The 27,926-nt window shown below is 42.1% G+C and overlaps 1 protein-coding gene across 2 annotated transcripts in view; it reads right to left on the reverse strand.

Moving 5' to 3' along the window:
* rusc2 (RUN and SH3 domain containing 2) overlaps window positions 1-27,048 on the reverse strand; it is a 63,594-nt gene extending 36,546 nt beyond the window's left edge. For both annotated transcript variants that reach the window (XR_004632382.1, XM_034691665.1), the window contains exon 1: window positions 26,895-27,048. The gene's annotated coding sequence lies outside the window, so the exon portion shown is untranslated. The remainder of the gene's footprint in view (window positions 1-26,894) is intronic.
* Window positions 27,049-27,926: the final 878 nt, after the last annotated feature.

The raw sequence follows: 27,926 nt of genomic DNA on the forward strand, positions 1-27,926 counted from the left end.
GTAGGCTGTCTTAATAAACACAAAGGTCGGTTTTACTCCCCACGTCTGCAGATTTGAAGATATAGTGGATGATTTTTATTTGTCATGGATAAGTGCTAGCGCTAATTAGCATAGCCACATAGCTATATGTTCGTAGCTGTAGCTGTAGCTATAGCTGTAGCTGTAGCTGTAGCTGTAGCTGTAGCTGTGTACCAAGACACACGTCTACATACTGATAAATAAAACAACAAGAAACACTAAATCTATGACCAATCGTTCAGAAAGGTCCTGCTACAGGCGCCTTTCCGTCAGGATCAGATTCAGAGGGTTGAAGTAACGCGATCTCTGAGCAGCCGTGTATATTCAGCCAACATGTAAACATTAGATCGACGTGCCGGAGAGCCGAGGCACATCCACTTCCTGAGGGGGCGTGGTCAGAGGGAAAACAGAGTGTTCTGATGAGGAATGAAGAAGAGGACTTTTCAGGCATGCCAAAATCTGATTTCAAAGTGTTTTTTTGAGCATAAACTTTAAAGACAAGTTTTGGGGACCTCTTAGACCAATATATATTGATGAAAAAAGCGTGATATGTCCCCTTTAAAGATGGCGTGTAAGTAAGAGGTCTCAAACATCCTTGTGCTGAACTGGAGGCCCGACGTTTCCGCTCATTAGAAAGTGACATTAATACGATCGGCTGAATGGTTCAGACAAAGTGTGCCGCTGCTGTGAACACAAGCCAGAGGAAGCTGAAATGGGTTTAAGAGATTAGCTGCAGGTCAGGCAGGCTTGGTTGTGTAATGTGTGTTTAAACGGGACGCTAAGTGTTTGCAGGAGATTCTGATTTTTGAGGGTATCAATGAGGCGACTGTTTGGACACTATTTTGGGGGTTAATGGCAAATGGAAACAAACAAACATGGATCATGCTGCGGTAAATGTTTGCTTCAAAGTGTCTGCTCTCTGTTGTCTGCTCCGGCGCTGCGTAGGCAAAACTGCTCTCGATAGAGACGGAAAACACACGACTACACACACGCACGTTCAGAGAAAGATGCTGCATCCGTTCTCTGTCAGCACAAATGACAGTCCACTTGGATAGAACGTGGGTTTGTGAGGAGGCAGGCGAAAACTGTCTGGCTCTCCAAAGACTCTGTGTCTCAGTTAAGAGCACCGACTGCAGACAGAAGAGCGCTCCACCATGACAGCATCATTTAACCGCTTATTTATGGCCGTAGTGCTTATTTACTGGATTTCCCACCCAGAGATAAGGCTCCATATCTCAGTCAACCAAAACACTCCTCATATATTAGTCCATAAAATCCTTGACGTTTATATTTTGGGACTACATAGATGAATGTATGGACGGATAAATGGATGGATGCATTGCTGTATGGATGCATAGATGGGTACATGGATGGATGGATTTATAGATGAATGTTTGGACGGATGAATGGATGGATGGATGGATGAATGTTTGGACGGATGAATGGATGGATGGATGGATGAATGGATGGATGGACTGATGAATGGATGGATGGACGGATGAATGGATGGATGGATGGATGGATGGATGGATGGATGGATGCATGTTTTAAATAATAATTGGTGGATGCATATATGTATGGATAGATGGATGTATTGACAGATGAATGAATGGATGGACAGATGCATGTATTAAATCATAGATGGGTGAATGCATGTATGTATGGATAGATGGATGGATGGATGGATGGATGGATGGATGGATGGATGAACAGATGCATGTATTAACACATAGATGGATGAATGCATCAATGGATTGATGGATCGATGGATGGATGGATAGATAAATGTATGGACGGATAAATGGATGGACGTATGGATCGATGGATGCATTGCTGTATGGATGGGTACATGAATGGATTGATGGATGCATGAAAGGACAGATGAATGAATGGATGGATGGACAGATGGGTGGATGGATTAAAGGATGGACAGATGCATGTATTAATTCATAGATGGATGGATGCATCAATGGATGGATGGATGGATTGATGAATAGATGATTGTATGGACGCATTGCAGTATGGATGCATAGATGGGTACATGGATAGATGGATTGATAGAGGAATGTTTGGATGGATGAATGGATGGATGGATGAATGGATGGATGGATGGATGGATGCATGGATGGATGGATTGGAGATAGATGGATGTATTGACAGATGAATGAATGGATGGATGTATGTATTAAATCATAGATGGGTGAATGCATGTATGTATGGATAGATGGATAGATGGATGGATGGATAGATGGATGTATGTATGAACAGATGCATGTATAGATGCATGTATTAATTCATAGATGGATGAATGCATCAATGGATCGATGGATGGATGGATAGATAAATGTCTTGAAGGATAAATGGATGAATGTATGGATTGATGGATGGATGCAAAGATGGGTACATGAATGGATTGATGGATGGATTGATAGATGAATGTTTGGACGGATGAATGGATGGATGGATGGATAGATGGATGGATGGATGGATGGATGGATGGATAGATGGATGGATGTATGAACAGATGCATGTATAGATGCATGTATTAATTCATAGATAGATGAATGCATCAATGGATCGATGGATGGATGAATGTCTTGAAGGATAAATGGATGAATGTATGGATTGATGGATGGATGCAAAGATGGGTACATGAATGGATTGATGGATGGATTGATAGATGAATGTTTGGACGGATGAATGGATGGATGGATGGATTGATGCATGGCTGAATTGACGGATGCCTTGATGGATGGAGGCACAGCTGGATGGATGGGTACATGGATGGATTAGTGGATGCATGGAAGGACAGATGCATGAATGGATGGATGGGTGGATGGGTGGATGGGTGGATGGATGGAAATAAAGTCTAAAACCAGCAACTTTTTTCTTGGCAGAAGCTTCCATGTTGTTTTTTCTTATCCTGACTCTGACAGCTGAAAACTTTTGATAATCCCAAACATTCATCTTGGTGATAAAGTAAAGTCCCTTCAATGCCAAGTGGAACCTTTACAGAAGCTCTCACTGGCCTTAAGGCAAAACAGAAAGTCTCCTCACTGGATCAGACCCAGTGTGTTCAGAAACTTTAGGTGGATGCCAGAAAGCTAAAAAGCATTTTAGTGAAGCTGCTCTGCTTTGGACCAGGAAGAGGGTGACAACTCTGAGACAAGGCTAAGTTAGTGACAATAATTACAACACTGGCTCTGTGGTTCAAAATAAACACGAGGCTCACCTTATGAGATTAATAACCTTTATGATGTGTCTCTTTTTGGACCGTCAGTGATGTTGTAACAGACTGAATCATTCTGAAAGAGTAACTTAACAACAAAACAACGACCTCAAACTCGCATAACTTCCACATGACGCATGCTGCAGCCTCCTCTGTGTGATACTCATCATGCATTCATCACAGTCCCTGCAGAGCTGTGTGGTCCAGGACTCGGCGATGTCCCTTACAAGAGCTGCTCAGTGCACAGATGCATATGAGCTCCGGGCTATTCAAGCATTCAAGTCCCATACAGAGAGTGAAACAGAGAAAGTGGTGAATGGGACCACTGAACAGACGGCCATTATGCTCCGGCACAGCCACAGAAAGCATCCATCCTCCGAGGACACAGCCCGAAAAGGGGACTAAAATTTAAAAAGAATATCAAACTAAAGATAAAGAAGAGGGGAGATGTCACAGCTCTTTTTTAAGGATGTGGAAACTTCAAAATAAAAGATTCCTTAGCAGCTTTAATTCTTCATTTGTGCTAAAAGAAGATTCAAATCAACAGAAGTAGACATTTATATTGAGAAATCTACAAGTGGGCTTAAAGAACAGGAGGGACAACAACAGGGGAATGAAAAGTATCTGAAAGTCTCATCAGATGGAAATCAAAGGGCATATTTCTGAGCGGGTCAGCCTTCAAACACACATTGTTTTCTTAACAAAGCATGTCCTCCGTCCCTTTAAGCCAACAGTAACCCTGCAGAGATCTGTGTTATTACCAGATTACAGCGGATCACTTCAGATAACGGGTTAACAAGAACAAAGAGGCTGAATCTGGCCAATCACATTTCATTTCCCACGCAACATCAGAAACCATAGCTACAACGCCAGCCAATCAGAGGAGGGAGGAGGGAGGAGGGGGGGGGGGCGGCATGAGAAAAACAAGCAGAGAGAGAGAGAGAGAGAGAGAGAGAGAGAGAGAGAGAGAGTCCCGAGAGGAAGGAGGATGAATGCACAAAACACAAAGTGAGATAACCAAGACGACCAGTTTGGAATCTTGTGAATCTGAATCTCAGATTTTTGTTGGTCTCTTTCCATGACTGGGTTTTTGTTCCAGCGCCGTGGAGCAGTGAGTGCTGGCTGCTGTCTCCTGTTTCATTATGTTCTGTTCATAAGAGAGCCTGAACACTTTCAATCCTCTTCTTTTTACTTCTCAGGGTTTTGTTACTTTCAAACCTGCGTGACGTCAATAAATGGATCAGGACTATAACACCTCTTCTCTTCTGACCCCTGCATGCTGTTTTCATTCTGATACACCTTTAAACGCTCGTTAGAATCAGATATGTTGGTATTTTAAGGAACAGTCAAATAAACAACAACTGTTACAGCTTACAGATACTCTAGATGGTTTAAATACCTGATATTGTCACCAGAATTAACTCAACTAATTTTCATTTCATACATTTTCATAGACAACAAGCTAGAGGGAATTACTTAAAAATAAAATGAAGTCATTACAATTAAATCAATAAAGTAAAATTAGAAAAATATCATAAAAATATAATAAAATCAATTAAATAAATTCAGAAGAATATCAGATGAATAAATTATAATCATTAAATAAAATCAGATGAATATCAGATTTTTTTTTTCTAATTAGAATAAAATCAAATCAGAAAAATAGAATAAAATCAATAAAGTAAAATCAGGTAAATATCAGAAAAAAAAGAAAGAAATGTCAGAATGAAATAAATAAAGTAAAATTAGAAAAATATCATAAATATAAAATAAAACAAATTAAATAAAATTTGATAAATATCAGAAGAATAAAATGAATAAAATAAAATAGGATCAAATCAGATAAATATCACAAAAATAAAAAAGACAAATTAGAATAAAATCAATAAAGAAAATTGGAAATAAAATATTGTCAATAAAATAAAATCAGATAAATATGAGAAGAATTAAAAGAAATCAATTAAATAAAATCAGAAAAAAAGAAAATCCATAGATAAAATCAGATGAATTTCCGGTAATAAAATAAAATCATTAGAATAAAATCAATAAAATCAAATCAGATCCAAATTAGAAAAACTCATTAACATCAACACAATAAAATCCATTAAACAAATTAATTAATACCAGAAAAGTAAAATAAAATAACATAAAATGGAATAATTATAAAAATAAAAATGATTCTAAAACAATTGACAAGGCAAAAAATGACTCAACTAAATTACTCCAAATTTAAAGCCAGATTACAAAGTCTTTAGTTTACTTCTAAAAAACCCCCAGAGAGGGACACATGAGGAACACTTAAATTACTGCTGGGTGCAGCTCATTAATAATGTCTTAATTCATGTGTTCATGTACGTACAGTGTCTGTTAGATGTTATAACTAGCAAGGGAGGATGCTTTGCTTTCCAAAACTACAAACACAGACCAAGCGTTATAGAACCACCAGGAATCGTAGGAGCAGTGTGCAGTAGTGTCACCAAGGATGGAAAGTTACATCTGGTCTATTGGGAGTATGATGTAGAGGCTTTGCAGCAGGATCAAATATCCAATTATAGTGAGAAATGGGAGTGTATGGAAATGTAAGACGATGCTGTAAAGACAAGAGGATGATCTCTCTCTCTCTTTTCTCTGTAAATCATGAAAAGCTGCAACAGAGCTATGACCCCTCGTCTTTAACAGACCACATGACTCGGATGGTCTTAGAGGCCTTTAAGGTGTTAAACATAAACAGACCATGAACCGTCAATCGGAGGAGGTACCCTCCTTCTGTTTGTTTGCTGCTGCAGAGTCAGAGAGAAAGAGAAGAGGAGAGAAAAGAAGAGGAGAGAAATACCACAGGGGTTTGTCGATACTCTGATAATTGCCGATCTTTAATGGGTTCTCGTACGAGCCAATTAGCTTTGATTCCCTCCACAAACACGTCCTCAGCGGCTTCTTCGGAAAAACCCACAGTACTGTATGTCATCGTTTTGGGGAGCTGGGTGGGAAATCGACCTACTTAAGAACTCACACACACACACACACACATGTACACACACACACACACTTGGAGGAAGAGGAAAGCAGCACTGTAACAAAGGACATCCTCCCCTCTTATATAACCCTGGCTGTGCTTCCAGGAATAAGTCTGAGCCGGGGAGGAGGACATCCGAGGAGTGAAGGCACACCCTGCCCTGACGGAGACAGACACAGCAGGAGGAGGCGGCGGCAATTACGGTGATGGATGTAGTTCGCACTCTCAGTGAGACTCTTGTTTATTGGATGCTATTGTTTGTCTATTTCTAATAGGGAAGAAGACAACCCCTTGGTGTATCAGCCTGGGCTGTTGACTCGACTCATTATCTTTCCCATTCTGGAGATTTCTTCCATCATAACTCACAATAAAGCAAAATGCAGAGCACAAACATCTCTCCTACAAATGTGTGTAATAAAATAAATCGCACCCCTTTTATTCATAGTCTATTATGAGTAATCTGTGTCACTGTAACCCAGGAGGGAGGGAGGAGGCAGGGAGTACTGTAGGCTGCACATTACATCATGTCTTCTACCATCTGTTCCGTGTCTTCAACACTTTACTGAGACAGAGTGACGAGGAGGACCCGAGAAACACGAAGGAAAAGGCGAGAAAGGCGGGGCATGCTTTTATGTAGGCGTGGCTCTCCAAGTCACTGAAATCACGAGCACCAAACATGACGTGACTGAGCTGTCACTTTAAATCAGATTGTTTGTTCCCCTCTGTTGTTTCTGCTTGACAACTTCTGCTTTATTATTAAAGGATGTGACAGCTTGGAACTTTACGTGAGCTAACCCCTCGGCCCCTCATCTCCAGACGCAGTCACTTCTGACTTCACAAAAACATTCAAGTGCTATATATTTAAACTGCTTTAGCCTGCCTATACTTCCTTCCCCCTCTGCAAACTGCTTTGTAACCAAACGGCAACCTCCGGTCTCAAAATATGAAGCCCATGAGGAAGTGCTAAAAACTGCAGTTCCTTGAGTGTCCACTAGAGCTGCTAACTGGCTGCAGAAACACTGCAAACACACCCATTCAAAGATTCAAAGAAGACGATCTTTACAGCAGAAATAAACATGTTTACAGCCTGGTACAAAAAACGAGTGTAGGTTTTAACAGCTCAGTTATCTTTCTGCACAAACTGTACGAACTCAAGATATTAAACTTACGAGTTTTGCCCAAATAAGGGCATGCCAGACTTGATTGACAGGTGGAAACCCTGTAGCTGTTATCAAAAAGACTAAAGGCCCGCCTCTTTGCCTCACACTAGCTCCACAGAAGTTAGGTTGAGTGCAGCATTTCCAATATGGCCGCCGCTGATTGGCTTCAAAACAGCGCTTCAGAAACAGATGGGTGACGTCACAGATACTACGTCCATTACTTATACAGTCTATGTTTGTAACCCTTGTCATATGTATCATCACCATAGACTGTAAATAAAAATGGACAGCGTTGCTCCGCCTCTTCCCGTTGTACGGTTCTGAAGCCAAAAAATCCCTCTCCTGGGCGCCGCCATTGTGCAGCCAGAGCCTGTGAAGCCACTGTAATAAGCTCCGCCCTACAGCGTAGCGTCATATGACACTGTGTGTCCTTTGAAGTTTCCCTCTACGGTGGCTGTGAAGCAAAGGAAACAGGAAGTAAAACCCCGTTTTTTAAACTCTAATAACTAACGAAAAAGAAACTTTTCAGAAAAAAGAGGCCTTGGACACAAAACAGTCAAATACTAACTACATATCACCACAGCATACGGATGGGAGAAACATTCGTACGACGTGTATTTATTTTTTAAAGTTTGACTGCTCCCCCATTCAAATGAATGGAGGAGACGGATTTTTTGACCTATACTGCAGCCAGCCACCAGGGGGCAGTCACACTGCTGAAAGCCTCACCACCAGGGCCGTATCCGGCTCCCTTGATCACTACTGATGCTCGCTGAGTCCCAAAATGTAAATTGAATGGTTTTAAAAACTTCGTTGCATCAATTTCTATCAGCATTTGAAATAGCAAATAGCCTGTTACGGTTGGGACATCACCGTGTAATGGGGCTTTTTAAGAGTATGCTGTGTGATGTTTGACTGTGTATTATTTATTGTATTTATTATCACTCTGTACTGGGGTCTTTGATGATGCTCTACCTGCCTTGGCTTTTCATGTATGCACATGAAAGAGAGGGGAGGTGTGCTCTCCCCACCTAAGGCTTTAGCATTCCACGTACGCATGTGGAAGGGCAGGGAGCTCCCAGAAAAGAGCCAAATATAATTTATTGAATGCAAATAATATTTCTCTTTGATGAAAGTTTAAAAAAGGCTATTTTTTCAGCATGTTGTGTGGTCACCCACCCCCCCCGCAGTGCTTACAGGCTTTAAAAGTCGGAATAAAGAGACTGTCTCTTGCGTTGCTGATGGTCTTGTTTTCCTTTTGTAGCTCATAATGAGGCATCAATGTTAATTTTAGCCTCACAGGAGCTTTAATATTTTGTCACCTTTCACCTTTCAATTTAACGAAATAGTAGATTACTTGCAGATCTGTGGTGTTGGATTGTATTAGATTGCACAGGTGGTCATTGTGTCAGGAAGGATTGGTCATATAACCAACACATTCTGAGGGTCTTGTAGTCATTGGGGTGTTTGGTTTGTACAACGAAATGTTGATTTATAACTTTTTCTAAACTTTGACTGACTGCAGGTCTTGGTTGGCGCTGTTACTCTGAACTTTTTCCTCATTTGCCCTCTGTTCAACTCTCGTCTCTCTCGTCTCCTTCACCAGGGGAACTGTCTGCAACTGTCTGGTTTTTAAATTACAGGCTCACTGCAGCGTGTGTGTGTGTGTGTGTGTGTGTGTGTGTGTTTCTAACTGAATGAAATGAGCTTTTGTTTGGTGCGCACATTCTCCATCTCACAGCAGTGTCAAACCAAGCCTGACAAAAAGATTAGGAGAGCTGAAATAGACGGAGCGCTGAAACTGAACAACCTTGAAGGTTTCGTGGGATTTGGTGTTCGCCTCGTTCATCACAACACATCGTGACATTTGTGATGCTAATATTCTTTGTCATACAAGTTTGTCAAAACATGTAGACAGAAAAAGAGGAAACAGGGAGGAAGTGATGGAGTGTCACGGAATACTGAATCATGGAGTCAGCGTGGAAATTTCCAAGGAAGGAATGTCAAAGAAGACGAACAACAGATCACAATACCCAGATTTAAAGGTGTTGTTCTGTGCAAATTCAACAGTCTCCAAACACAACTCCTTTACTAAATATGTATTCTTTATCCTCACTGACTGTAAAACATCAGTTCTTTCCGTCATGTCAAAAGACAGATAACAGAACTAAAGCTGAACTCGCACTTCCTCACTTCCTGAAACTTCTGGGATGAGCTCCGTGTGTGAACGCTAACAGCAGACATTTCACTCCAACTCTACTCGGACATTTCCTGCCAGTCCGCTTTAGAAACCCCCACATGACGTCGGGTGAGCTGAGGTGAGAACGCAGGAGGAAATATTCCCGGCAAGGGAGTGATGCCGTTTATTTCACGCTTTGTATCACGCTTTTTTCATCAATATATATTGGTCTAAGAGGTCCCCAAAACATGTCTTTAAAGTTTATGCTCAAAAAAACACTTTGAAATCAGATTTTGGTCTGCCTGAAGAACCCTCTTCTTCAGTCCTCCTCAGAACAGTCTGTTTTCTCTCTGACCACGCCCCCTCAGGAAGTGGATGTGCCTCGGCTGTCCAGCACGTTGATCTAATGTTTACATGCTGGCTGAATATACACGGCTGCTCACAGACCCGCGTTACTTCAACCCTCTGAATCTGATCCAGAATCTGATCCTGACGGAGAGGCACCTGCAGCAGGACCTTTCTGAACCATTGGTCACAGATTTAGTGTTTCTTGTTGTTTTATTTATCAGTATGTCAGCGTGTGTCTTGCTACACAGCTACAGCTACAGCTATGAAGATGTAGCTATGTGGCTATGCTAATTAGCGCTAGCACTTATCCATGACAAATAAAAATCATCCACTAGATCTTCAAATCTGCATACGTGTGGAGTAAAACCGACCTCTGCCAGAAAGGCAGCGGGACCTTTTCTGAAGGATTGGTCACAGATTCTGTGTTTATTGTTGTTTTATTTGTCAGTATGTCGACGTGTGTCTTGGTACACAGCTACAGCTACGACATGTAGCTATGTAGCTATGCTAACTAGCGCTAGCACTTTTCCATCATAAATAAAAATCATCCACTAGATCTTCAAATCTGCAGACGTGGGGAGTAAAACCGACCTCTGTGTTTATTAAGACAGCCTACAACTAGCATGCCTCCCTCCTAAGCTCCTTGTTAGCACACATGTGTGCAGGGAATGAAAAACGGAGGAGGGATTCAGTGTTATTTTATACAGTCTATGGGCTGAACAAGCTCCGAGCTCTGACTCCGTGACAGACCGGATATTGTTGTTACGTAACAAAAACACTGAAGTCTGAAACGGCTCGTTTCACACACATTTACAGAAAGGTGGAGAAATCAGAACAGGGGCAGAATGGATTATTTTCATTCTCGGGGGGTTTGTAGACATGCCAGGGAAACATATTTCAGGTAGAGAACCATTAAAAAGTTGATTTTGCATGATATGTCACCTTTAAGCTGGGGAAATTTTGGAAATATTCCAAATTGGAAACTTTCCATGGGAATTATGGGAATTTATGGGAATTGAGGGTAATTTAATGGAAAGGTGTCATATCCAAGCATAAATATTTGTTTGGTTATAAGCAGACATCCATCCCTTTCCTATGAGAAGTTTGACCGAGGGCCAAATTCTTATACTACAAGTTGTGTTCAACAAACACTGTCCCTTCCATTGTGACTACTGAACGACAAAATCAGCATGCATGTCGCTGTCCATGGTGCTGAAAAGTTGCACAGTGACAGCTGTCCCTCAGAGTGAGAGATGTACATCATAACCAGCTGATGACACCACACCAGCAACAAATTCAGCACTCTGACATGCGCCGTTCCATGCTGCTTACCACTTTAACTTCATGTTAATTTTGTCAATATGATGTTCTTTTGTACATGGTCCCATTTACACAAAAATACACAATAAGCTAGCATGCAGTTATATAAAAACCCACTTCATAATCATTTCAGTATGTTGTATTTTAAGCCCTTTTCCTGCTAGCTAAAATTAGCATCCCAATTAATATTCCAACATCTCTGATCAGAGATAATTAAGCATTTTAACCCCTTGCTAATAGTAGCGTCCCGCTGTCGTCCAAAAATGTTCATAAATGGTTCCAAAAAAGAAAACAGGATGGTGATGACAGAAAAAAAAAATCCTAGACCCTAAAACAGAAGCGTAGACCAGGCAGTGGTCCACGGTGATATGGAACCATAGACTGTATAAATATGGAGGTAGTATCCGTGACGTCACCCATCTGTTTCTGAAGCGCTGTTTTGAGGCCAATCGTCGGCGGCAGCCATATTGCTGCTGACGAGCGATTGTGACGTAAAGAGGCGGGCTCTGAGCCTCCTAGCCAACAGCTACAGTGTTCCCGCCTGTCAATCAAGTCAGCTGTGCCTTTCATTGGAAGACTCGTAATCTAAATATCTTTGAAATTACCGCGTTATGAAAAAATCCACCCCCCCGTACAGTGTGTGCCGATCGAGAAATGAGTTATCCAGACTACACACTTTTGTACCAGGCTGTAAACATGTTTATTTCTATTGTAAAGATCGGCTTTTTTGAATTGGTGTGTATGTGGTTTCCGGTACTTCCAGAGCCGGCCTCAAGTGGACACTCAATGAACTGCTGTTTTTAGCACTTCCGCATTGGACTTGTCTTTTTAGACCGGAGGTTGCCGCTTGTGTGGAACCCAGATAAACCAACAAGACGTCACAAATCTGAGATGAGCTCATGCGTACATGTACATCGTTTTTTTTAAATCTGCTTCTTATTACATTCAAGGCTGCAGTTAGCTGTTTACGATAGTTGTCTTGTGTGCATCTTAAAGCCTTGAAGCTAACTCGGGAGCACAACACCAGTTATTTGAAATAAGCCGGAGTGAGCTGCTGCCCGTGTAAAGGTTGATCCAGGAGGGAAATATGAAGGCCGTCTGAGAAGAACTCCCTCACCGCTCTGCCTCTTTCACAGGTCAAAGTCTGGAGCAGCGTTGAAGCATCCCTGCTGAAGCTTGAAGGGGACCGAGGTTTTAATGAAATGGTTTCTTTTAAAAGTGCTGTATCAACATCGATAAATGACCGCGCTGATGTCGAGTCATTAGTGGAATTACAACAGTGATCGCTGTCCTCCGTTGACCTCGGCGCTGCTTTACACCAAGGTCTGCTGATTGCTTTAAAAGGACGATTTTCACCTACTCCATCCTACATCACTTTAACAATACTTCACAAAACCCCTCTAACCTCTAAGCCAACTTTCCCTCCCTCTGAACTACCTGTGTATTCTGAGAGAGCTAAAGATTACCACCTGACCTTGATCCCGGCTTCTCTGGAGGCTTAACGACAGCTTCCGCCCTCCCCTGTCTCTCCTGCCTGAACTTGAGGAGCTCAAAGGTGCTTGCATAACAGAGTGAGCGTGCAGCCACCTCTGACAGGTATTAGTGTTTAGCTGACATCCAGCAGTAGCAGAGGGAATGAGGCAAGGCTGCAGCTGCGTCCCTCAAATGCAAACCAGGGGAAGTTAAGGCTGATTGGCTTCATTTTCTGAATCTGCCGCAACATGAGAAACCCTGCCTGAATACCAAACGCCATTTGAACAACCAAAATTCTTCTTTCTTGTTTATTTCCAATGCGGACTGTTAGTTCAGCTCTAAACCTGCAAATATAAAGAGACAGGTTTCTGAATTTAACCTTTTCAAGAAGCAGGAAAAGAGATGATGTAATCCTTCTACATGTCAAAACGAACGCAAAGGAAGCTGGAAAATTTGGACCTTGGAAAATGTGTTGTACGATAAATGTCTCTCTGATCAACCGATCGTTTTGATTGCAGATAATTACAGTTATCATTTCGTGCACGTTTATCATTCAGTTTGTTGTTTACATCTTTGTTTCAGTCAGGAACACTCATCAAATATTATATATCATATTTGGCTCCCTGCCCTTCCATGTGCCTACGTGGAATGCCAAACCCTGACGTGGGGAGAGCACACCTCCCCTCTCTTTCATGTGCACACCAAGTGGCAACCTCCAGACGCAAGAATTGAAGCCAAAGTGGAAGTGTAAAAAACTGCAGTTCCTCAAGTGTCCACTAAAGGCTGGCTCCAGAAGTACTGGAAACCACATACACACCGATTCAAAGAAGACAGCCTGGTACAAAAAAATTGTTTAATCTGAATACTCTTTTTGCTTAGCGCCGCTCGAGTGGCTGCTTGTTGCAGCAGCTCTCTCTTTGTTGTTCTTTTTTCGACTTTTTTTCATATCTGCTTAGTTCTCTTTATATTTGGAACCAAACTGGCTACGTTTGCAGTGGTGTATCCACGGTAATATTGTTTACATACGAGATCAGCTGTTAGTAGCCCGTAGCATGTCGATGCTAAACGATGCTAGGCCCGATGTTCCCTGCGAGATGAGGAGAAGGAGGCAAGGACGACGTGCTGGTACTGAGGTGCAAGCTATAAAAGACGACATCGACCTGTCCTTCCACCCACCGTTATGCGAAATGTAAGAACTATCTACGATAAGGTGGACGAGCTAACCCAGCACCAGAGGGAATACTGGCAGAGCAGCATCATGCTAACAGAGCTAACACCGGACACGAACGCCACATTGGAAGGATTTCACCTGCTGTGGGCGGACAGGATACAGGAGAGAAAGACTGAACACACTGATGAAGAAGGCCAGCTCAGTCCTGGACCCTGTGGAGGTGGTGGCTGACAGGAGAATTATGGCCAAGCTGTCGTCTCTGATGGACATTTCTTTTCTATATATATTCTTGTTGAAATTCTTGTACTGTACACCTTCTTGTTTGCTGCTGTAACTCCATGAATTTCCCAGTTGTGGGACGAATAAAAGGAGTATCTTATCTCCTCTTAATAGCTAATTTCTCGTTCGCACACACAGTACGGGGGTTGAATTTATACAGTCTATGGTGAATACATGAAAAGCCAAGGCAAGGGGAGCATCAGCAAAGACCACTGGGTTACAGAACAGAGCGAGCATCAGTGAGAATAGAAAGAAAGGTACTTTATTGATCCCCAGGGGGGAAATTCAAAATTTTTCACTCATGCTATTTTGGACATGCTACACATACAGTTTTTTTGGTATATACATACAAATGCACACACATGCAGTGAACATGCTTAGGGAGAGATGTCAGAGTGAGGATACTGCCGTCAACCAGCGCACCCAGAGCAGTTGTGGGTTCGGTGCCTTGCTCAAGGGCACCTCGGCAGTGCCCAGGCAGGTGAACCAGCACCTCTCCAGCCACCAGTCCACTTGCCAAGCTTCGTCCATGCTGGGACTCGAACCGGCGACCCTTCATATGACACTGGTGGAATGACACTCAGCAGAAAGGAGGAGCTGGGGTGCAGGAGGGTTGTAAAGCAGTTTGCTGGGAGAGCAGCAAGAGAAGGCAGGCAGAGCAGTTTAAATAGATCAACCATGTATCTATTTGTGGATTGGATGTGTAGATGTAATCAGCTAGTAGGAGCTGGTGTTCGGAGCAGCTGATGTTCTGTGGGCCAGCCTGATCTAACGCTTTGCTCAAATTTGGATTCTCGAACCGTGCCATGTCAAAGCCTCAGTGGAGCAGGATTATAATGCATCCGAGTTCTGGGGAAACCGTAAGGACCAAGCTGGTGATGGGGACACCGGAGTCTTAAAATGTCCTTCAAAATCAGCCTTAAACTGGGAGTACAAGTCAGCCAGTCTGCTCCTGTTCATCAATGTTAACTTATTCAAGTGACACAGGAAGTGACCTTACAAAATCAGAGAGACCGGTGGTATCTTCCAGGCAAAAATAAGTCAAGAACAACTTGCAAGCTGATTAATGTCTCTAGAGGAATGTTTCACCTCCAGCTAAGCCCCGTCCACCATATACCATCGTACTATTTACTAAGACTTAAAGGGTCTTAAATCCTAATTTGGGGGCTTAAATCTGTACAATATTTGTCATTTAAAACTATTATTTGATACCACGGTTTCAGATAAAATCCTGTCCTGTCCATCAAGTCACCCAACCCGAGCTCTACCTGACTCTGAGTTGCATCATTTTAGCTAAATTCAGCCCCATTGAGCTTATTAAGTGCTGCCTGTTTGGCTTTGTCACAAACAAACTGAAGGATGGTATCCCTTGTGTTCCAGATCTCAAATACTCGACAAATTCCCTGACAAGGATTATTTCAGGATGAGTTAACGCTGCTGCAGCCCGGGCTGTCGATACAAAACAACACAGGGAAAGATCTTGTTTCTAAAGCTCTCTCCTCCCTCTCTTTCTCTCTCTGCTGACTGTGTACTTCGCACTCTTCTTCTTCTTTCTCTGGTCAGCTTCCAGCACCTCTCACTCTCTCTCCATCCTCCTCTCAATCCATAATGCTCCCCCCCGTCCTCTCCCGAATCCCCCCCCCTTCAGCTTCACTAAATCCCTGCTCCCCGACTCTCTCTCTCTCTCTCCGCCTCTCCTCCATCCTCTGTGAGCACTGCGGTCTAATACGTCTCGGCTTTGCTCACTTCTGCCTCTGTGATCGTCTTCTTCTCTCTTTTCATCTCCTGTTTCTCCTCGGTCTCCTCCCATCCTGCTGCTGAACACTCGAATATCAGACCAAGATGGAGTGCAGATGGTTCCCGCCTCACAGCGCTCCTCGTGTGGGAGGCCACAGCTGATTTCACACCCAGATCCCTCTGAGAACCAAACACCATAGTATTTCGTAATATTGCCCTTATTGCACAACATTGTACATCTAATCGAGACAATTTGTCCTCTTTCTAAGTCTTTCGACATCCGGAGTGAGTCCAATAGAGCCACAAGGGATTATTGGTGACACAGGAAGTGAAGACCCATCGGTGTTCTCGTCCCAGGTTTGGTTGGACTCTTCGGGCACTTATTTTGGAAGCAGAGAGCTCCACTTTAAAGTCTAATAATTAGTCACTTTCTGTTTTCCTGCCAGGCTCTAGCCGACAATCTGGCTCTTCTGGAAAACGGCAGATGGGTCGGCCCACCTCGAGCAGCCTGGAGAAGAAGGGGTGCAGACTGACTTTGCCAGGGTTGAATTTTCCAACCCAGCTTCCAGACTTTCATGATGTTTACCGTTTCATTTGATGACAGCATTTTGAGAGCGATTCCATGCATCGTGGCGAGTAGGGATAAACTGAAATGAAAATTCTTGGCCGAAACCAAGCAGACACTTGAAGCTAGTTTGTATAGCAGTTTAAACACACTGGGTTAAAAGAGCTCAAAGTTATAGACAGAAATTTCAACTGTCCCCGGTCTCCCCTAGGGATGCACCGATCCGATCCTGGTATCAGATATCGGCCAGATCGGACTCAAAAGGCTAGATCGGATATCGGTGACATGGTGCGATGTATAGTGCCGATCCATATGGCAGATCTATTCATCTCAGTTCTATGCTTTTCTGTGTTTATAACAGCCAAGTGCGTCTCCTACGCCATCAGCGCCGGATCGGCTGGTATCGGTACCGGCAGATACCAAAGCCCAGGTATCGATATCGGTATCGGAACCTAAAAAGTAGGATCGGTGCATCCCTAGTCTCCCCTACCGTTGCATTCATGGCTCAGACGAGCACGTACTGGCCATAGACTGTAAATAAAAATGGACAGAGTTGCTCCGCCTCTTCCCGTTGTACGGTTCTGAAGCCAAATAATCCCCCTTCTGGGCGCCTCCATTGTGCAGCCAGAGCCTGTGAAGCCACTGTAATAAGCTCCGCCCTACAGCGTAACGTCACAAGACGCTGTGTGTCCTTAGAAGTTTCACTCCACGGCGGCTGTGAATCAAAGGAAACAGGAAGTAAAACCCCGTTTTTTAAACTCTAATAACTAATGAAAAAGAAACTTTTCAGGAAAAAGAGGCCTTGAACACAAAACAGTCAAATAATAACTACATATCACCACAGCATACGGATGGGAGAAACATTCGTACCACGTGTATTTATTTTTTAAAGTATGAATTTTTTGACCTATACTGCAGCCAGCCACCAGGGGGCAGTCACATTGCTGAGAGCCTCACCACCAGCCACCGGAACCTCTCCCTTGGTACTGGCTGGGGTTTTTCCTTGCGTCATCACAACATTCTGTTTCGGCTGTGTTGTTTCGGTGATAGCAGTTTGTCAGCCGAAAACCGAAAATTCACTTTTGGGACATTTCCGGTTGCCGAATTTTCAGTGCATCCCTAGACTTCATCTGTCACCCCTCTAGCATTGTAGCGTTGAGTGACGGTAGGCCTCAGTCATGAAGGTAACACTCACTTTACAGATAACGTTATAACGAATATTGACATGTTACCATTTTGAGGAATAAAACCGCCTTTCACTCAGATCAATAAAGGTAACTAGAATTTGGGTTTGAAACGGTGGCTGCACAGTTTGCACTGACAGCGGTTACGGTGAAAATGTATCCCTATATATATCAGTCTCTTCATCTGGATAAGTGGTTTTGCCAGTAACAGCAAAACTCCAGAGGACTGGAAAATTAGAAACCACTGATGCATTCAGTTCGGCTCCAGGCTCCAAAGCTTTACACGTTTAGGACTTTTATTTCTGATTGACATATTGGATGTTGTTCTATACTTCGGTTCTCTCTCTCTCTCTCTCTCTCTCTCTCTCTCTCTCTCTCTCTCTCTCTCTCTCTCTCTCTCTCTGCTCATATTTCTACCCTAACTTGGTCGCTGAACTACCGGTCGTTATTTAATCACAAGGCCGTAGTTCAATTCCAAACGACCCAACAGTGAAAATGACCACAGCATATTGATGGCGTCTCTCAGCGATCTGTCACAGTCAAAGAAATGAGCACAAAATACAGAGCAGGACCGAGCAGCATTCATCTACTACACACACACACACACACACACACATACACACGGCGTGCCCAAACAGTCGTCTGGTTGCTTTTAATCAGTGAGGCATTGCAGGCCGGGAGCCATGAGAGGAGCAGAACAGCCATAACAAGCAGGAGAGGGGAGGCTGTAAAATCCACCATGCACACATTTCTCTCACTTTCACAAACACATATTTATGCTTCAGTTCTGATGCTTCTACTCTGAACCACAAATACTGCTGCAGAAGAAATATTAGAGACAAACAAAAGAGCTAAAGATTATTTTTATATGAAGTTGTAAGATTTCGGCCATTTTCAAAAGAAGGGAGGCAAAATCTTGACGCAGATCTGGAAGATATGGACATGCAGCTCGGTACATCAGCTTGGTTTAATTTATTGTTTCTAGAAGTAGAAGAATGAAGTCAAATTAATGAAAAGTACAACATTGCCTGCTTAACTTTTGCACCACATGCACGCAAAGAGAAAGTCAAAGAAATCCACTGCCTTGAGAACAGAAGAGGACCCACATCGGTACCCTGAGGAACTCCAAGAACCTTTGTAACACCTTCAACCTGACAAGAACGGAGCTCCACATGTAAAGCATGGCCTTAAAGGTGACATAATACGCTTTTTTCATCAAAATATATTGGTCTAAGAGGTCCGCAAAACATGTCTTTAAAGTTTATGCTCAAAAAAACACTTTGAAATCAGATTTTTGGCATGCCTGAAAAACCCTCTGCTCAGAACAGTCTGTTTTCTCTCTGACCACGCCCCCTCAGGAAGTGGATGTGCCCTCGGCTCTCCAGCACGTTGATCTAATGTTTACATGTTGGCTGAATATACTCGGCTGCTCACAGACCCGCGTTACTTCAACCCTCTGAATCTGATCCAGAATCTGATCCTGACGGAGAGGTGCCTGCAGCAGGACCTTTCTGAACGACTGGTCACAGATTTAGTGTTTCTTGTTGTTTTATTTATCAGTATGTCGACGTGTGTCTTGGTACACAGCTACTAACATGTAGCTATGTGGCTATGCTAACTAGCGCTAGCACTTATCCATGATAAATAAAATTCATCCACTAGATCTTCAAATCTGCAGACGTGGGGAGTAAGACCGACCTCTGCCAGAAATACAGCAGGACCTTTCTGAAGGATTGGTCACAGATTTAGTGTTTCTTGTTGTTTTATCTGTCAGTATGTCAACGTGTGTCTTGGTGCACAGCTACGAACATGTAGCTATGTGGCTATGCTAACTAGCGCTAGCACTTTTCCATGACAAATAAAAATCATCCACTAGATCTTCAAATCTGCAGACGTGGGGAGTAAAACCAACCTTTGTGTTTATTAAGACAGCCTACAACTAGCATGCCTCCCTCCTAAGCTCCTTGTTAGCACACGTGTGCAGGTAATGAAAAACAGAGGAGGGGTTGAGTTGTATTTTATACAGTCTATGGGCTGAACAAGCTCCGAGCTCTGACTTCCTGTGACAGACCGGATATTGTTGCGACGTAACAAAAACACGGAAGTCTGAAACGGCTGGGACATCGCTGGTTAAAAGAGCTTTTTCATTTTGGGAGCTAACAGGAGGTTTGAGCAGCTTTTTTGAATTCACTTTTTTGAATTCATAAAAAAAATGGTTTAAATTGAAAGCCTGTTCAAGTTCAGTGGATTCATATTTCAGAGTCAACTGTTTCTCTCTCTCTGCATAAGTGTTTCAGTTGAAGCATGTGAGCTGTTAGAGGTTAAAAGCCTTGCTCAAAAGCAACTAAATGCATAACGGGAATCAGCTGAACATTTAGCATTCTTGACACAACACTTACTTTTAAATATATTTTTCATTTTAGGTAACTTTAGAGCGATTATCATGAAAGTGACATCCTATCCTTATAGTTACTCTAATCTGCAAATACAAAGACGTTTAGAGCCATGGTTCTACAGCTAACAGATATATTTAGCTTTAATGGGATCAGTGGGAATATAAGGATCTAAACTCTGAGTTACACAAGCACAAACTGCTGGTTTCTTTGGGTTTCAAGTCCAGAAATAATAGGGAGATAAGACAAAGAGCCTTTCAGTAAGCTGCTGGCAGGCGCTGAAAACTTCCCAAAATAATTGTGTTGTGGAAATGTTATCTTCCATGTTGGAAAACCTTCAAACCCCGAGCCAACCAAAGCATGAGGCTGTTTTCTTTCCTCTGAGATACCTGAGAGAAGTCTATTCAGGGAAACCAGATAACACACAATACCTCCTGCATGATATCTGCAAACATTGTCTCTACAAACCTGAAAGAGTCACAGCAGAGATTTAATCACCACACACACTGACACGTATCAAACACACACACACACGCACACACACACACACACAAAAACACAGAGGAACTATTCACATCGGCCTCCATAGGCCTGCGGTTACATAACAGTGAGCGACACATTCCAGGGGCGGGAAGAACAGACAGAATGTCTGCAGAACATTGAACCAGTAGTGGGTTAAGGATGCATGCATGACCACGATGTAGAGGGTTTTCACAGGTCTCTTCACACCCTGACAAACAGACATGACTCTGTAGTGGAAGTCACTGCATTAAAAACAGACATGACTCTGTAGTGGAAGTCACTGCATTAAAAACAGACATGACTCTGTAGTGGAAGTCACTGCATTAAAAACAGACATGACTCTGTAGTGGAAGTCACTGCATTAAGAACAGACATGACTGTATTGTAAGTCACTGCACTAAGAACAGACATGACTCTGTAGTGAAAGTCACTGCCTTAAAAGCAGACATAACTCTGTAGTGGAAGTCACTGCATTGAAAACAATCATGACTCTGTAGTGGATGTCACTGCATTAAAGACAGACATGACTCTGTAGTGGAAGTCACTGCATTAAAGACAGACCTGCTTCTGTAGTGGAAGTCACTGCATTAAAAACAGACATGACTCTGTAGTGGAAATCACTGCATTAAAAACAGACATGACTCTGTAGTGGAAATCACTGCATTAAAAACAGACATGACTCTGTAGTGGAAGTCACTGCATTAAAGACAGACATGACTCTGTAGTGGAAGTCACTGCATTAAAAACAGACATGACTCTGTAGTGGAAGTCACTGCATTAAAAACAGACATGACTCTGTAGTGGAAGTCACTGCATTAAAAACAGACATGACTCTTTAGTGGAAGTCACTGCATTAAAAACAGACATGACTCTGCAGTGGAAGTCACTGCATTAAAGACAGACGTGACTCTTTAGTGGAAGTCACTGCATTAAAGAAAGACCTGACTCTGTAGTGGAAGTCACTGCATTAAAGACAGACATGACTCTGTAGTGGAAGTCACTGCATTAAGAGCAGACATGACTCTATATTGTAAGTCACTGCACTAAGAACAGACATGACTCTGTAGTGGAAGTCACTGCATTAAAAACAGACATAACTCTGTAGTGGAAGTCACTGCATTGAAAACAATCATGACTCTATAGTGGAAGTCACTGCATTGAAAACAATCATGACTCTGTAGTGGATGTCACTGCATTAAAGACAGACCTGACTTTAGTGGAAGTCACTGCATTAAAAACAGAAATGACTCTGTAGTGGAAGTCACTGCATTAAAAACAGACATGACTGTAGTGGAAGTCACTGCATTAAAAACAGACATGACTCTGTAGTGGAAGTCACTGCATTAAAAACAGATATAACTCTGTAGTGGAAGTCACTGCATTAAAAACAGACATAACTCTGTAGTGGAAGTCACTGCATTGAAAACAATCATGACTCTATAGTGGAAGTCACTGCATTGAAAACAATCATGACTCTGTAGTGGATGTCACTGCATTAAAGACAGACCTGACTTTAGTGGAAGTCACTGCATTAAAAACAGACATGACTCTGTAGTGGAAGTCACTGCATTAAAAACAGATATAACTCTATATTGTAAGTCACTGCATTAAAAACAGACATGACTCTGTAGTGGAAGTCACTGCATTAAAAACAGAAATTAATCTGTAGTGGAAGTCACTGCATTAAAAACAGAAATTAATCTGTAGTGGAAGTCACTGCATTAAAAACAGACGTGTCTCTGTAGTGGAAATCACTGCATTAATAACAGACTTGACTGTAGTGGAAGTCACTGCATTAAAAACAGACATGACTCTGTAGTGGAAGTCACTGCATTAAAAACAGACATGACTCTGTAGTGGAAGTCACTGCATTAAAAACAGACGTGACTCTGTAGTGGAAGTCACTGCATTAAAAACAGACATGACTCTGTAGTGGAAGTCACTGCATTAAAAACAGACATAACTCTGTAGTGGAAGTCACTGCATTAAAAACAGACATGGCTCTGTAGTGGAAGTCACTGCATTAAAAACAGACATGACTCTGTAGTGGAAATCACTGCATTAAAAACAGACATGTCTCTGTAGTGGAAGTCACTGCATTAAAAACAGACATGACTCTGTAGTGGAAGTCACTGCATTAAAAACAGACATGACTCTGTAGTGGAAGTCACTGCACTAAGAACAGACATGACTCTGTAGTGGAAGTCACTGCATTAAAAACAGACATGACTGTAGTGGAAGTCACTGCATTAAAAACAGACATGACTGTAGTGGAAATCACTGCATTAAAAACAGACATAACTCTGTAGTGGAAATCACTGCATTAAAAACAGACATGTCTCTGTAGCGGAGGTCACAGTTTGTTTTTGATGTGGGGCGATATTGTGACCTTAAAAATCCCTCTAAGCCTGCTGATCTTCAAATCTCTCTTGATCTGGTCCTGCGTTTAATCAGAGACTTCAATGAATATCTGTCTGACTGGCATGCTTCTGGGGAACAGAAAACAAACAACATGGATTGTTTCATTCAGTGTTTTGATTACAGATTTATTGGACGTTTTTAATGGTATTATCTGCAGAATATCATCCCTTGAATGTTCTGTAACCTGGCTTTATTTGAAGTAAATCAATAATTTCTAAATAAAATATACTTATTATCAACTTTATTACATCTTTCTGAAAGTTTGAACTTGTGCCTTCTCCAAAAAACTCAGACAACTATTGCCGCAAGTACTTCCTACAGCTCTACTTGAAACTGCCATCAAAAGCTAAAACAACCCTGGAAAGTCTTTTCCTATGATGACAGCTGCAAGTCTGGTACGTTATTCCCCTCCCTAAATATAACACGCTGCCAAAAGTCTGACTCAAATTCTTCAGACCACAGAGCAAAGCAGAAAAATATGCTTATGTAACAGGAGGATAGCCGTGTTTTTAAGTGTACCATGCTCTCTTCTTCACCTGAGATCAGGTTTCTCTCCCGGGTTAGGTAATTAGACCACCTCTTAAGGTAACCTTTATATTATAGAAGCATGGATTCTCTGTGTTTGGTGTCCTCTGAGACACAAACTAAGCCACACAGACTGAAAGAGCTGCTGCAAAACTTAAAAAACAGAGTTGGTGATATAAAAGAAAAGATGAGAAACAACAAAGCTCTGCAGAAACACCAAATAATACGAAGTACGTCACTGACAGATGACTGATAACAAATGTGAGAGATGACTGATAACCAATGTGAGAGATATCACCAGATTACTGCGATGATGTAAAGGTAGGCTGATTTCATAGTTCTTAAATAAGTTACCAAAACGTAGGAGTTAATGCCGTCAACATGACATAATGTAATCATTGCTGTTTATGCCTCTTTTCACATCCACATCCTCACCATATAGCATGTGCATGTTATGCACCTTCAGACAACAAGCAACACAAAGCCACCACGATTCATCAGGAAGTACTGCCAGTCGGCCTTCAAAATAAAAGCCTGGGTGGGTACACCAACTAACTGGGTTCACTGAGGTCCTTGAATGCTTTCCTCTTAAATGTTCCAGATGTGTGGGACAGAGGTTTCTGTTTCTATGTCTCTAAACTCTAAACTCTATTCCTCAGGACATTAAAACCGTGAGCTCTCTGAGTGTTTTTAAAAGTAATTTAAAGACTTACTTTTTTTAATATGGCTTTTAACTTGGAGTTATTTCTTTTTAGCCCTGGACTGTATTACTACCATTATGACCATTGTTTCAACGTCATTTGTATTCAATTTATTTTGTCCTATCTTATTATTTACATTTTTTTCTCAATAAAACAGTAACTAGGAAGTTCTCAGTTTTCCACAAGCCACGTAAACATTAGCACACGTTATCTTCTTCTGGAGGAAAATGTTTTTCATTCGGGTCGGGCAATGTGGTAAAAAATATTGTCTCATTATTTTCCTATGGCAGGATCACGATCTGGATTTCATCACACTTCTTTTTCATGTTGTTTTTAAGACTTTTCTGACCAGCAGACAACATTTTATAACAAAATAATTATTTTCATGCGTTCTGAACATTTTTTATGTCCACATGAACCTTTTTGGACGTTTCTGGATTGACTTTAGTTTTGTTTGTGTGCTTGACAGAAACTGCAAATGTATTGATGATTCAGAGGGTTATTCATTTCTGTGCTATGAATAACACAATTTAAGATGTAAGCCTGGGGCCATAAATAAATGGGCCTTGGGCCGCAATTGGCCCCCGGGCCGTACTTTGGACATACCTGATCTAAATATTGTTGTCACCATGCAGGCAGGTAGCATCACCGCTGACCCCTCACACCCTGGACACAAATTCTTCAAACTCAGATCACTGTGCGCCAAAACGACCCGCCATAAGAACAGTTTCTTCCCCCAGGCTGTCACTCTGATGAACACTAAACCATAACAGTGTCATACCTGTCAGATCAATACTCTCTGTAAACATATATGTAAATACCAAGCGGCAACCTCCGGTCTAAAAATATGAGTCCAATGCGGAAGTGTTAGAAGCTGCAGTTCATCGAGGATCCGCTTGAGGCTGGCTCCGGAAGTACCGGAAGTCACATACACATGAATGGGGAAAAGACGATCTTTGCAGCATTAATAAACATGTTTACAGCCTGGTACAAAAGATGAGTGTAGTCTGGATAGCTCATTTATCGATGTCCTCTCACTGTGGGGGGGGGGAATTTTTTTCTAATTCGGCAATTTCAAAGATATTGAGATTACTAGTCTTCCAATGAGAGGCACAGCTGCCTGTGGGAACACTGCAGCTGTTGGCTAGGAGGCTCAAAGCCCGCCTCTTTACGTCACACTGGCTCGACAGAAGCAATATGGCTGCAACAGCCGATTGTACTCAAAACAGCTCTTCAGAAACAGATGGGTGACGTCACGGATACTACGTCCATATTTTATACAGTCTATGGTAAATACACAATGCAACAATTCTCCAAGCAGAATTCCGTATGTCGTGGAATTTTCATAGTCTTATATATATGTATGTAAGAATGTTTAACTATTGTATTCTTTCAGTCTAAATGTCATGTTTAGAGTAACTTGATTCCTATGTCATCTGTGACGGGCGAGATAGTGTCAGGGTAGTAGTCAAGGTCTCTCCCCCTGCTCCTGTCTTTATCTGTGTGTTATGGCCGACTTACTGTCTCCAGAACTAGAGCACAGGTCTTCTTCCTACTTGTTGTGTTCCTATTGTCCAAACATGGTTATCTAACATTAGTGTCGTCTTCAGAGGGAATAAATACCATGCCAAGGGTTTTGTCTGTCAGAACTGACTTGGCATTGCACTGCACTCTCCTGCCTGTGTACTGTTATGTTATTTCTCCTTGGCCAAGTTCTACATAAACTATTTCAACGTAAGCCGTCAGAGTCTCCTGAGTCTTCTGTGTCCAGTGTCCAGTTAGTTGCTGAATTCCATCACACCGTATTTCTATTTTTTGTATTATTTAACTACTATTTTTATAATGTAAAAACTACCTCTGCAACTCACCACTGCACTTTATCATAGTATTTTAGCCTGTACTTATTAGTCATGCCTATTTGTTGCTTTTTTCTATTTATAGCTGATGTTATTATTTTTATTTTATTTTTTATTTCGTATGTCTTATTCTTATGCCTTGTACAAAGAGAGCACAGTTTACAAAGTCGTATTCCATGTGTGTTCAAGAATACCTGGCCAATAAAGCTGATTCGGATTCTGGTTCTTTTATTTTGAAGAACCAAACCGGAAGTCACATATTTATCCTGTGTGTATTTTGGACGGTTGTGTAGCGCCGTTGTTTCGAGCAGTATCGGGTCCATACTGTGGAAATAAAGGGGTACAGGCCTGCTGCTGCGACAGCATGAAGCCAGTGTGTCCATGTTAGTAAAATAAAAACATGAATGTTGTCATATTAATGTTTGTTTTCATCAAACATCCAAAACAATCCCAACCGCAGAACGTTACACGACCAACCGTTACACGACCAACCGTTACATTCTTCTTCGCTGCTTTTGTGCCAACGCCATCAAAATATAGACACAACGTTATCAACACAGCTTTTATATACACAATTCAACACCTCTAATTAAAACAACAGTGTGTTTTAATGAAGACACGACAAACAGGAGGGAGGGGGGGGGATGTCGTTTGAAAGCCGAGGCTGTCTCCTCCTTATTCAGGCATCTTTTTTCCAGCCTCCGACGCGATGCTCAACAACAAAACGCGTTCTTCTTCTGTGGTTTCTCATCCATCTCCTATCAAACAAACACACCTGAATACAAGTGAAAGGCACTCACCTTGCTGCATTGAGTCGACATGAGGTCTGTTTTCGATGATAAAAGAGCATGAAGGTAACAGTGCGGGTGTTGCTGTTAGTCCTTGCCGTGTGGGCACGCTGCTCCCTCAGTGCAGACTGCAGGCGGCAGGCAGTGCAGCGCCGGGTGGGCGGGGCTACAGGGGCGCGTCAGCCTGAGGTCACAGCCTGGTCACCGGATTATCTAACCTGGATGGGAGGGACTCATGGCACTCATTAGACATGTTACTTACTACCACGTGTATTCAGTGTGTTTATACCATAGACTGTAAAAAATATGGACGTAGGATCCGTGACGTCACCCATCTGTTTCTGAAGAGCTGTTTTGAGACCAATCGGCTGCGGTATGGAGAGAATATTGTGTCCTTAATATGCAATCAAAAATAATGGATTTGAGAACAAAAAACAATTTTGCAAACAAAATTATGATTTGAAAAATATGAAATAATGCTATGAATAAAGGAAATATATTTGTGATTAAAAATGTATCTTTATAAATCCACTCTTTTTTTGTTACAAACAAAATTATTATTCTCACGAACCACAAATTCGTTTGCGTTTCCAGTTTTTGCGTTTCCAGTTTTTGCGTTTCCAGTTTTTGCGTTTCCAGTTTTTGCGTTTGCGTTTCCAGTTTTTGCATTTGCGTTTCTACATAACTGTCATGGGCGGGACCTCCCCTGAGAGATGCAAGAAGCCTCCTGATTGGTCAGTCTCACTCAGAGAGACGGTGTGACAACTTCCGCCCCAACAAGTTGTTGCCGCGAAGGGAGACATATCAACATGGAGAAACAGGTACGTTTTGCGTAACATACCTGTCTATCTTCTGTCTTATTGGTGCTTTTAAGGTTACACTTGTCGTTCGTTCTTCCAGTGTTTTTTTCCCCTAACCGTTTTAGACGGCGGTATCAGACATTAACACCTAACACGCTGTGTGCTCGTCATAAGTGACTGACTTTATTACTGTTTATTACCTGTGAAGACAAGGGAAATTATTCTCCATGAGTGAAAACAGTCA

Source organism: Notolabrus celidotus, chromosome 9, assembly GCF_009762535.1.
Source record: "Notolabrus celidotus isolate fNotCel1 chromosome 9, fNotCel1.pri, whole genome shotgun sequence".
In the NCBI taxonomy this organism is placed as follows: domain Eukaryota; kingdom Metazoa; phylum Chordata; class Actinopteri; order Labriformes; family Labridae; genus Notolabrus; species Notolabrus celidotus.